The sequence below is a fragment of the Strongylocentrotus purpuratus genome, unplaced genomic scaffold (assembly GCF_000002235.5).
Source record: "Strongylocentrotus purpuratus isolate Spur 01 unplaced genomic scaffold, Spur_5.0 spur5_scaffold_20, whole genome shotgun sequence".
In the NCBI taxonomy this organism is placed as follows: domain Eukaryota; kingdom Metazoa; phylum Echinodermata; class Echinoidea; order Camarodonta; family Strongylocentrotidae; genus Strongylocentrotus; species Strongylocentrotus purpuratus.
In genome coordinates, this window is record NW_022145606.1 from 15,311,585 (window position 1) to 15,324,532 (window position 12,948).

A 12,948-nucleotide genomic window follows, 5' to 3' on the forward strand; every position below is an offset into this window, starting at 1 on the left:
GGGTTCGTAGAGATTCGCAGATGGGGCATAGTTTCGTACGTCCTTCTTACGGAGTTCGTACGAACGCCGTTTAATTCGTAAGAACAACTCAAGACCTTCTTGAGAAACGAAGTGATTTTCGGTTATACAATGGCCCCAGAGTTCGTACGTTTTTCGTAAGAACGCCTTGTGTTCTTCTTACGTCAGACTTACGCCAATCTTACGAGTTTTTGTTCTCGCAAGGTGGTCGTACGTTTAACTCACGGCATTCACAAGTCATTCGTAAGAAGATCTTACGATTTTTTTCCTATTTGGTCGGGTTGCCAAAAAAACGCTGCCGTATACTGTCGAAAATTCTATGACTGTTGAAAGTTTGATATTACACGATGACAGTATTGCCAAGAAGACTACAACTGCAACTGCAACTCCATAAAATGTTTCTTGAACTTGCTGTTAGCATATCTGTTACTTCCTTTATTATAAAAGCAGTCATGTTAACCGAAGAAGTCAACAAGTTTTTGCTCTGTGGTGGCATCAAAGTCATAGGACTGCTTCTCCTTTCTTAGTTTCCCCGTTACCTCATCTTCATCGCCGTCAAACTGCCGTCTTGATGGTTTTCCCTCCTCCTCCTCGTCATCTTCCACCGCCTACTCCCGGTCGCTTCCGATATGGCCATCATTTCTTGATATCAGGCGCTCCGAAAGCAGTTTGGGATTGGGGTGGCAAAAATTCCAGGGGGCTCACCTTCCAGGGGCAGTGGCGTAATGAGCAAAAACTTTTGGAGGAGGGGGGGGGGGCAGAAGGAAAATTTGCATCACCACCACTCCTAGGCCTACATGTTACATGCAGGCCCCACGGAAGATTTTTCACAGTGGAGTATTAACGATCAGGTTAGAGTGTAGCGAGCGTAGCGTAAATTGGCGTGTGGTCCGGGGGCTTTGCACCGGCGGGGGCCAAGGGACTAAGCCCCGGAAGCTCATGGTTTTTAGGCATCAAATTGGGGTCAGATAAGCATATTTAGATACCTTATTTGTGTTACTGGCAGGTCACTAATTGTCGGGGGTTCCAGGGAGCAGAGCCCCTGGAAGCTCAAAGGTTTTCGGCATCTAATAACGGTCAGATGAGCATATTTTGATATCTCATTTGTGATATTGGTAGGTCACACATTTTGTTCTCTCTCTTTCTTTCCTTTCCTCTTTTTTTTTTAAAAAGTGAGGGGTGCTCGAGCCCCGAGCCCCGAGCCCCGCCGTTCTGCAGGCCCTGACATGAAGGCTTCCAAATAAGCTTATTTTTATGCCCAGCTGTTAATTTGGGAATTAGTAATTTTCAAACAAACGCATAAAAAGATATGATTTGCAAAAAAATTGAGAAAAAATACCGGAAAATCATGTCATTTCAGCAACGTTTGTAAATCACATTTGTGATATTGGTAGGTCACACATTTTGTTCTCTCTCTTTCTTTCCTTTCCTCTTTTTTTTTTAAAAAGTGAGGGGTGCTCGAGCCCCGAGCCCCGAGCCCCGCCGTTCTGCAGGCCCTGACATGAAGGCTTCCAAATAAGCATATTTGTATGCCCAGCTGTTAATTTGGGAATTAGTAATTTTCAAACAAACGCATAAAAAGATATGATTTGCAAAAAAATTGAGAAAAAATACCGGAAAATCATGTCATTTCAGCAACGTTTGTAAATCACTGGTATCGAATTAGAAGTACCCCCCGCCCATTAGTACGCCAGTGTTCAGGGGCTCATGTCTTCTCACCACTATAATAAAATTTAAAAAAAAAAAAAATTCCCATCCTCTTACAATATTTCCACGATATGCGCAAATCGTATATATTATAAAAACCTCCATTGATGTAGGAGCAAGCGGAATGCATACGAAATTTAATCCCTATTAACTTTTCTTTTCTTTGAATGGAATATAATTTATATGTGATTCAATTCAGGTTTTGTTCTTTTTTATGTTCTTTTTGGTTAAAAAATGCAAATCATCTTTATTCCTTTACTGCTTTTTTTTTATAGGGGGGTTGGAGGGGGCGAATGCCCCCCTGCCCCTCCCCCCCCCCCCACTTCCGGCGCCTCTGCTTGATATTGTTGTTGCTGCTCTCCTCCTCTTTCTCCTTCCTCCTCATCTCTTTCCTTACGGTTGTTTCCCTTCCCTCTCTTCCCTCTAACAGATTTCCCATTTGGTCCCATATTTCTTCGACAGGAGATGCAACCTCGACGAACACTATGAACAGAGTGAGGCTTTATAACCGTTAAAACTCAAAATTTGCATAAATTGTGTACGTACACCTTACGAGCACCTTACGAACGTCTTACGAACGCCAGGAGTCATTCGTACGAAGACATTAAGAATCTCCGCTCGTAAGGCGTTCTTACGAACGCCGTAGGAGCCCTCTATGAACAACTTGAGGCGTTCTTACGGTCATCGTAATAATTTGAAGCTTCTAGAATTGTCCCTCGACTCTATGAAATGTACGTAGATCTTGCGTGGTTCTTACGATGTAATTACGGCGTTCGTACGGCCGCCTTACGAACAGAGGGTTTCGTACGATGTTAAAAAAATCTTGGACAAGACCATCGACCAATCTGCGTTCTTACGAACGGTCTACGAACGGTTTACGAGCGCTTGTTTCGTACGGCCTTCTTAAGAAGATCTTACGAAATGGTCTGAAAATCGTTCGTACGGCGTTCGTAGCAGCCCGTAAGGGTATTTGTGACCAAGGCATTACGTTTAATTTTTCGTTTTTTTCTTCTTAAGAATGCCTTGAGTGCTTCTTACGTCAGACTTACGGCCATCTTGGCCTGCAAATGGTACATAGTACCTTTAATGACCAACATATTTGTTGGTTTAGTTAATAGCAGATGAGTTTTATATCATAGTTATTAGATATGCTATAGCATAGTAATAATGACTGCTTTGAGAGACATAGTTGTTTTTATACGCTCAAGGGGAGGTTACAATTGTGCCATTGTCTCGACACGCCTCGGGCAATAGCACAATTGTAACCTCCCCTTGAGCTTATAAAAATAACAATGTCTCTCAAAGCAGTCATTATTACTTTTATATACCGAAAAAAGTCAACTTATGACACCACCCTGGCTTTTCTCTAGTTTATCTGCACATGTATCAACACAAAGTTATGGCATCTGCCAAAGACTTTTGTCTCAGAAAGTGAATGCGTAACAACATTCAAGAACAAAAGGCAGCGGGGTACAACTTCCCTAGAAATGATTTCTACTCAACAAAATAGCACATATTCCGTGCTTTCAAATGCGTTTCGCCCGAATTTATAACGGTAATGGTAACTTGAGATATGGTCGAAATGATGCAACAATGTCATAATTTGTAGTAGTAGTATACGTGTTGTAGCTGCAGCGACGTACACGTATGCACACACAATTTCCAAGAACAAATGTCCAGCAGTTTTCAGTATGAATTTCACATACCCTTTTGGTGTTCTAGATCTTGCTGTCAGCAGAATTAATCAAGTCTTGCAATTGATCATCATCGAGAAGTTGACATCTGGGAAGAGTTTATTCAGCCTTTTTGCCTTGTTTGGAAACTATGAGTAGAATCTAGGCCAGATTTAGTAGTAGGATCGACATTAAAACAAAATTAAAAATTAAGCTAGAGACCGATTCGCACACACACAATGTATGGTATCCGCGCTCGCTCGAACCAGAATTTAACACGTGAACCAATGGGAATTTCAGCAAGATTGAACTATTTTCCCGCTAACTGGAATTTTGCCGGGATTTTACTGATTTACTAGAACTATTACATAGGTTTGGCATTTTTCGTTTATTTACGGGAATGGCTAAAACCACGACTGCAATTTCGACCAATCAGATGGCTGGATTTCTTAAGTGAGGTATACAATTCACAATACTATTGTAAGAACTCATAGTATTCATATCTGGTGAATAAATAAGGAGATAGATTAATCTCCAAAATTTGCATTTCTCAAAAATATGAATAGTCTTGATCCTAAAAATACACATTTGAATAATGTTAACATAATTTAATTTTTGACCCTCTTGGGGACACATTTGGTATATGTATTTTTTTTTTAAATACAGTAAAACATTTAGTGAGTTTGATACAAACCTGTTGAAGATGAAATAATCCATATCAGAGTAAGAGGCAGGAACGCCCTAAACCATCCAAGTATTGAATCCCCAGACATTGTCAATATCACAGGAACACAGAGAGTGAGATGCAGTGCCCAATAGTGAAGTCCAATAGTTAATATATCAAGTCCTATGTACAGATAGCAAAACAGATTGCGCTTGGAGTTATATTCATTTGGGCTGTATACCCTCATACGACAGAGCAGCTTGGAATGGCCTGTGATCTGATTCAAGTACCCAAATATTGTGACTGAGTTTTGAAAAGGAAGTCGAATATACCAAGAATCAAATTAGAGACAATGTACTTCCTCCTTGTGGGTTGGTCGGTGGTGTTAAGTAAATGTATGAGAGTAAGGCGTACGCATGATTTTTTCGAGGGGGGGGGGGGGGGGGGGGTTAAAATTTGAAAATCGCGCCGAAACTTTCGCAACGACTCAACCAGCCGCTGAATAAGCAGGGGAATGGGGGGGGGGGGTAAGAGCACCAAAAGCGGGCAAAAAATGAAGGAAAAAAAAAAGACATGTAGAATAATTTTTGACAGAGATTCCGAACATGACAATGATTTTCTTAGAAATCATCAATAATTCTGGAATCTAGCTTTTAAAATGATGACTCAGAAGGCTCAGAAAAAGCTGTTTATGACGTCACTGCAGGCGCCTCTCTGGTGAAAAGGAGGGTGATTTAGGCATTGAAATTTCTTTAAAAAGGCAAACTATGTTATTAATTGGAACAAAAAAGACATTTATCCGAAAAATATTATTCACTTGATAATCCCAGAACGTTTCTGGCAATTTCGTCATTCCTAATATAAGATCCTTAGTTTAAGGTCAAATCAGGCATGCCCGCAATTACGTCAAATACGTTATCAAGGTCACGTGACCGTATTACCTTTTTTCGAGGGGCGTAGCCCAGCAAGCGTGACGAGAACTGTGAAAAATGGATGGTTATCACCATATTTTGGTCTATTTAGAGATTCTCTGAAAAATCAGAGGCTGGAATTGTAATACGTAGAATTGTATTCATGTTTTGAAAGGCTGTGTTAGTTGGGTTAGAGAGGACCTTTAACAAAAGGAAAACTTAAACCTCTCGCCAAAATATTTCCTTTGTTAATGAAAAGGTTAAATTCCAACGGCATTTGAAAGGAAATACTAATTTAGAACTTTCCTAAAAAGGGGGGCTCGAAAATATATTTAAGTGGGAAAATAACGACTACTAGTTGTCGAATCGACTTAAGAGCTATAGAGCCAGTAAGTAATAGTCTGATTTTCAGACCATTGTACCATATGGTCGTACGTTTTATGCTGCGCAGAGATTCAATCAGTTTAATTTTGGCCATTACAAGAAGTGGGTTACTGATGTAGACAAATGCACATGTACCCTTTACAGCTCAATTTATGTATGTTATTACCAAAGAAGAAGAAAAAAAAGCCAGTCAGTCACTCAATAGTGTCTGACAGTGAAGTCTAGCAAGTAAACGGGTTCTCTTGCATAATTTGAATATTAGGACACTGCTAACGTTTAAATTTCACAGATAGGACATACATGATATATTCATATGCAGGGCCCGCTGGAAGAGCAGTTTCATAACTGAAGTGGCTACCCTGGGTAAATAAAACGTTATTATTATTATTATTATTATTATTATTATTATTATAATTCCTGCAAAGTTCTACAGAATTTGATGTGGGCTGCACAAGGGACATATTATCTTTAAAGGTTATTATATGCTACATCGTTGCACTGCAAAGAAATGTCTTACTAGCCAGGATTTCTTAGGGGGGGGGGGCCCATTTTTTTTTTGGTCCCCACAAAATCTCAACGACTTAGCCAGCCGCTGAATAAGCGGTGGCGGGGGTGGGGGGGGGGGGGGGGGGGGGGGGGGGGGGGGGGGGTAAGAGGACACTTTATTGTTTTTTGGTCTCGAAATTTGAAAAGTTGACATTTTGTTCCGTTGGGGGGGGGGGGTGAGGTCACCTTTTTAAGGTCAGCCATTGGCGTAATTTTTTTTTAATTAAACAAAATAAAAATAAAAAAACATCACAAAAGGGGGTGTTGCTCGAAGATACACACATAAAAAAACCGGGGGGGGGGGGGGTTCAACCCAAAGCCTCATCTCCCCCCCCCCCCCCTGTGTACGCGCCTGCTCGTCTGAATACAGTTTTTCCCCTCCCGCGCGAAGAGCGGAAGCTTTTACGTTTCATTTAATCATTAGAGAAAGAAGACGATTCGTTGTACCGTTTTTTTTTTACTCTTAATCCTCGTCTAAATTCATCCCCCCCCCCCTCCCGCGTAAAGCGCGGAAGCTTGTACGTTTCATTAAATCATTAGAGATAGAAGACGATTCGTTGTACCGTTCCCGACTCTTAATCCTCTTCTGAATTCAGTTCCCCCCCCCTCCCATCCGCGCGCGCGAAGCGCGGAAGCTTTTACGTTTCATTAAATCATTAGAGAAAGAAGACGATTCGTTGTACCGTTTTTTACTCTTAATCCTCGTCTAAATTCACCCCCCTCCCGCATTAAGCGCGGAAGCTTGTACGTTTCATTAAATCATTACACTCTAAAAAATCAAGTGCTACTTTAAACACTTTAAGTGTAAGTCTTTTTACACTTCTGGTGCTATTAGACGCATGCAGCTCGCAAAAACCACACTTATAGTGCATTAAATAACCTCTTTCAGAGCCCCCAAAACAGCACTACTAGTGCTAACACTTTTACACCCGATATAGTACTAAAGAACACACACAAACAGCATGCAACAAATAACACCTGTAGTGCTGAAAACTCACCCTTCTGTTAAACATGCATACTGATAAAACATTCAAGTAGATATTCATTAATTTTAAAAACTAACTTTATTTTCATTATTGCAAAGTTGAAACTTTGATTCGACAAGGTTATCAAAATTTAACGCTTGGAAACATTTTAAGTAATGATTATTATAAATTACAAAACGCTTAAATACAGCCCCGGCATAGCACCTGAAGAGCTCTCCGAACGCTGCTGAGATGTGTGAGATCACAGTATGGACATGATTTGCACAAGCAGACGATGTCCCATGACATCTCACACATTTTCAGTGCCTGTGTTTTCATCTTCTCTTGAGTTATTTCGCTTAATTCACTACCGTCAGGCTAAATGTATAATCTATTGCCTCACTCTCAGGCGCGGATCCAGGATTTCTTAGGGGGGGGGGGGCCAAATTTGAAATCAATTTGAAATTTAGTGTGCTGAAATTCGAAAATCGTGGGGCCAATATTTCGCTCAGTGGGGGAGGGGTTATGAGCACAATTTTTTTTTTGGCCCTCGAAAATTTGAACGAATGCATCCCCCCTTGAGCGCCAGGGGGGCATCTAAAAAAAAAAGTTAACGTTTTTTCCCAGGGGGGGGGGGGGCGGCCCTCCGCCCCCCCCCCAGATCCGCCACTGCGGCCACCCGATGTAGCAGGCGAAAGAGGAGAACCTGTGATTCAAGTGCAGAAGATGTATGTACATTCAAAATGTGTACATGCTTTTTTGTAATTGTGCAACTGAACTGTGATTTGGAAAGAAAGCCCTTCCTTTATATTACATTGCTATTGTTATTTTGTTGTTTATTGGTTTCATTTTTTGTGTTAAAATAAATTCTTTGTATTCATCCAAATTCACAAGAACACATGCAAAATTGTCTTGGTCACACATTGTAAAAATACATATGATTATATATGAAAAACTATATCGTCGTGTTTATAATCATAAAAGAACCAAATCCTTGTTGCTTTCGAAGAAAATCATCTGGCAATCACATATTTTGGTCTTATCTTCTGACAAAATGGGCCTAGGCCGGATAAGAGGTGGGTGCTATTTCCTGTTATTTTGAACTCTCTTGATCTTTCTTTCCTCATTCTGGAGCACAGCTTACCTCAGATGATTACATATCAACAGAATCTACAGAAGTCCCACAAAAGTATTAAAAATGTATACATAAAAATATTTTTAAAAAGAGATCGAGAGAAATTGAGCGAGATTGAGGGAGAGAGGGGGACGGATCGAGGAGAGAAAGAGAGGGATGGGGGAGGAGGGGAGAGGGGAACAGATAGAGATTGAGAGTGTGAATACTAGGACACTGCTAACGTTTCAATTTCACAGATAGGACATACGTCACATATTAATAATTCCTGCAAAGTTCTACAAAACTTGATTAAGTCTATATCTGATCCAAGGAGAACTGTAACAGTTTTTTAAAAATACAGAGCCTCACTTTGAATTCAAATAAACCGAAATGAAAATAATCAAAATTATTGTGAAAGCAAACTGTTTTTGGTATAAATGAATTGTTTATGATAACATTCTGATAATTACAATTAGAGTAATTGATTAAGTAAAATGTCCCCGTTTTCCGGTGACAAAACCATACCCCCAATTCCAGTTCCTTACAAGTATGTGTGTGTGCGGGGGTGTGCGTGCGCCTCTCTCTCTCTCTCTCTCTCTTTCCCCATCTTCCTTAATTTCCATCGGTTAACACGGCAAAATGACCTCACGGAGTGCAGACGATTATAAGTTATTGGGAATTAAAAGGGCAGAATGACAACTTTCCTAGTATTGTTGACGTACACCCCTCCCCATCCCATCTCTCTCTATCGCTCTTGTCATTATCCGTCTCTTTGGCAGGGGGGGGGGGGGGGGTGGTGGGTACAAATTTTTGTGCAATGTTTTAACGGGTGTGCTTTAGAATTTGCAAATGATTCATGTGTGTGTATAATTATGTGTGCGGTCGCGCGTCTCTCTCTCTCTCTCTCTCTCTTCATCTTCAACGGGCCTCACGGCAAATAAACTTAAAGTCCCATGACCAAGGGTGTCGATTTGTATCCGTGGTTGGGGGGGGGGGGATGATAGGTTCCAAAATATTTTCGGCAATGGATCAAAGCAACCAAGAGGTAGAAGCGTGTGGCAGGTTGCACCCCCTCCCCAAGCGCGTAGACAGGATTTCATTTTAGGTCGGGGGGGGGGGCGGTAGTGAGCACGCGAATTACTTACAGAGCGCGCTCCCTAGGAGGTTGGGTTCATGGAGGAGGCAGCTTTCCCCCCCCCCGCGAAGCGCGGAAGCTTTGACGTTTCATTAAATTATTAGAGAAAGAAGGCGATTCGTTTGACCGTTCTCGACTCTTAATCCTTGTTTGAATCAAGTTCCCCTTCCTCCGCGCGTAGCGCGGAAGCTCTGATGCTTCATTAGATTATTAAAGAAAGAAGACGATTCGATGTACCATTCTCGACTCTTAATCCTCGTCTAAATTCAGCCCCCCCCCTTTCCGCGCGAAGCGCGGGAGCTTTCACGTTTCATTTAATTAGTAGAGAAACAAGACGATTCGTTGTCTCGTGTCCTTGTCTGAATTCAGTTTTCCCCCTCTCGCGCGAAGCGCGGAAGCTTTGAAGTTTCATTTAATTATTAATCTTAATCCACATCTGAAATCATTTTCGCCCTTCCCGCGCGTAGCGCGGAAGCTTTCACGTTTCCTTAAATTATTAGAAAAAGAAGATGATTCGTTGTATCGTGTACTTTGACGTTTCATTTAATTATAACTCTCAATCCTAGTCTGATTTCAGTTGCCCCCTCCCGCGCAAAGCGCGGAAGCCTTTCCGTTTCACTAAATTATTAGAGAAAGAAAACGATTCGTTGTACTGTTCTCTATATTAATCCTTGTCTGAATTTAGTTTCCCCACATGATGCACGTATGGAACGTTCGTTCGCAAATTTTTGGATGGACAGCCCGAGTGATGGGTAGCATGTTATCTCCCGGCAGTGATTGTCCCAATAGCTTCTGGAAAGAAATTATATACTACTGTTAGTGTTATCAGCCACTAATTAGGCCCATTAGTGACTATACAAAATATATGCTCTTCCTGGCTATTTGGGAATGTGTCAGTTTGCAACAACAATGGAGAAACGCGAATTTTGTTGAAAATCATGTTATATCACGAACATTTATAAATCACTTGTATGAAATTGAAAATAAGTCATGTTTGGATGTTATTTATTTATTTATTTATTATTATTTTTTAATTTTTTTTTTTTTAAAAATTATTATTATTATTATTTTTTTTTTTTGTTGGGGGGGGGGGGGGGGGATAGCGCCCACAAGCCCCCCACCAGTACGCCAGTGACATAGGCCTACATCAGCTTTTCAATAAAACAAAAATAAGATGTGACATAGTAATCTTTCTCCTAAAATGAAAAATGTTTTATGAAATATCAGGAAATAAAATGAGTGAAAAAAATAAAAATAAAGATACATGACGTGATTTTAAAAAAGGGTGAACGGAAACAACATAGCAACTAGTGAACTATCTTATAAATCATACTAATGTCCGAAAATCTTTCTCCTTGTCTCCGATCTAATCACGAATTAGAATTAGGGGGGGGGGTGTTAGTGAGCAATATTTTTTTTCAACTCAGCACAACCCCCCCCCCTTGAGCAAAAAAATAAAAAAAAATGAGGGGAGGGGTAACCCCCAATACTTTTATAAACCGTCAGTGAAATATAAATTAAAAGACTTCATTCTCTTCCAACATCAGTAAGGGTCAAGTCTTTAAATTGTCATGCTTGGATAGGCTCAATCATTTAAACGTTAGAAGGTCTGATCAAACAAAAAATTGACAAAATAGAGCAAATAGCCATGTAAGTGTTGGTGAACTTGTGTATATCTGCAAGACATTCTCGGTCAGCAATATAAATGAGAAACAGTATAGGTCAACTTTTTTAGGTCAGCCATTGTTTTGTTTTTTTGTTTTTGTTTTTTTTTAAATTAAAAAAAAAAAAAAAAAATTAAAAAAACATCACAAAAGGAGGGGGGGGGGGGGAAGGGTTTGCTCCAAAATACACACAAACAAAAAACCGAAGGGGGGGGGGGGGGGTTCAACCCCCAAATCTGATCTCCCCTACCTTTCTTTTTTATCTTTTTTTCTTTCCCTTTTCTCCTCTTTCTCTTTCCCTTCTCTTCCTTCTCTCTCTTTTAGGTTTGATGGGAAGGGGGGGGGGGGGAGAAGGAGGAGGCAAGGTCATTTCGGCCTACCCTTCTCCCTCTTTCCCTTTTCCTTCCCTTCCTTCTCTCTCTTTTAGGTTTGGTGGGAGGGGGGGGGGGGAGGGGGAGGCAAGGTCATTTCGGCCCCCACCCTTCTCCACACGTTGTTGGCGGGATTAGCTGCAAATGATCTATTTCCCCTTCTTTTCACCTTTTTTTCGGTTCCTTTTTGCTCTCTTTTTTTCCTTTTCCTTCTTTCTCTCTTTTTTATCGGGGCGGGGGGAGGCAAGGGTATTTTGCCCCACCCCCACCCCGATCCACAACTTGTTGGCGGAAAAATTGCAACTGATACCCCCTTCTTTCTATTTCCTTCCTACTCTCTTATTCATTGGGGGAGGGGGGAGGCGAGGCTCTTTCGCCCCCCCCCGATCACTTCTTCCCCCTTTTCTTTTCTTCTTCCTCTTCTTTCTTTCCCTTTCTCTCCTCTTTCCCTTCTTTTCCTTTCTCTCTCTCTCTCTCTCTTTTTTTCCCTCCTTTTTTTTTCCCTTCTTTTTTTTCCTCCTTTTTTTTTCTTTCTTCTTTTCCCCCCTTTTTTCCCTTCTTTTTTCCTTTCTTTTTTTTCCCACCGGGGGGGGGGGGGGGCGGGCACCCCGGCCCCCCCTGGATCCGAGCCTGGGTGTGGGTGAGTGGGGGGGGGGAGGGCTTAAACCCCCTTTTCTTTCTTTAATTTTTGTCTTTCCTTTAATTTCCCTTCCCTGTCTCTTTAATTCTTCCTCTTTCTTCCCCTTACTTTCTCTTTCCAACATCAATTTGGTGCGCGCGTGTGCATGTGTGTGCGTGTGTGTGTGTGTGTGTGCGTGTGTGTGTGCGTGTGAGGTGTGTACCCCTCCCCGCCCCGCTCCGCCCCAACCCCCCCCCCCCCGTTACACCCACAAATGTAATAACACTTTACCCACAAATGTAATAGTTTCACCCACAAATGTAATAACCGCTTTACCCACAAATGTAATAATTTTGAATCACCCACAAATGTAATAATGACGTTACCCACAAATGTAATAAATTTGAAGGGATATTTTGTCGAATTTGTTCTAAAACCCTGTAATAAAGCATGGGTATAGCGCGCAGTCTTTACTCCAGACCCGGTTATTTCAAAAATTTAATAAATCTTTAAAACTAAAACCCCATAATCCTTTTCCTGTGGAATAACATGCGAATCGAGCGTAGTCTTTCCTCCAGACCCGGTTATTCAAAAGTAAAAAAAAAAAAAATCTTTTAAACTAAGACCCCACCATCTTCCAAACTAAGACCCGGGGGGTGTTTCATCAACATTAGCCGTACACATGTCGTGTCAGTACACACTTTCGTAACAGACACTTGCTTTTATTGTTCTATGTAAAGTTTTGTTTTGTTTTGTAAAGTACAATGACGCGATCGATAGGAATTCGTATATCGATCCTAGGTACTAGACTGCCAACAGCCGGTGCTTTTGGCTTTTGATTACAATATATCTTCTGGTCTTTCTGGATATTGTACTACAATGAAGTAATTGATATATCTGCCTGATTTAAGTGCTCAATATTAAGAACGTCTCCGTCACAGTTTTGTTTATTGCTGTGATTTGTTGTAACTTTAGTGTTCTGACACTGCTCATTCAAACCATATGGAGCTACAACCACGAGAGAGGGGACTCCCCCGAAAGAAATGTCAGACATAATCCCTAATCGAGAATCGACACCTACCCCCCTGCCAACTACCCCCGGACAACTACCCCCTAATCACCACCCTCTAGGACTACTACCCCTAGGACAACTACCCCCAGCTAACTACCCCCTAGA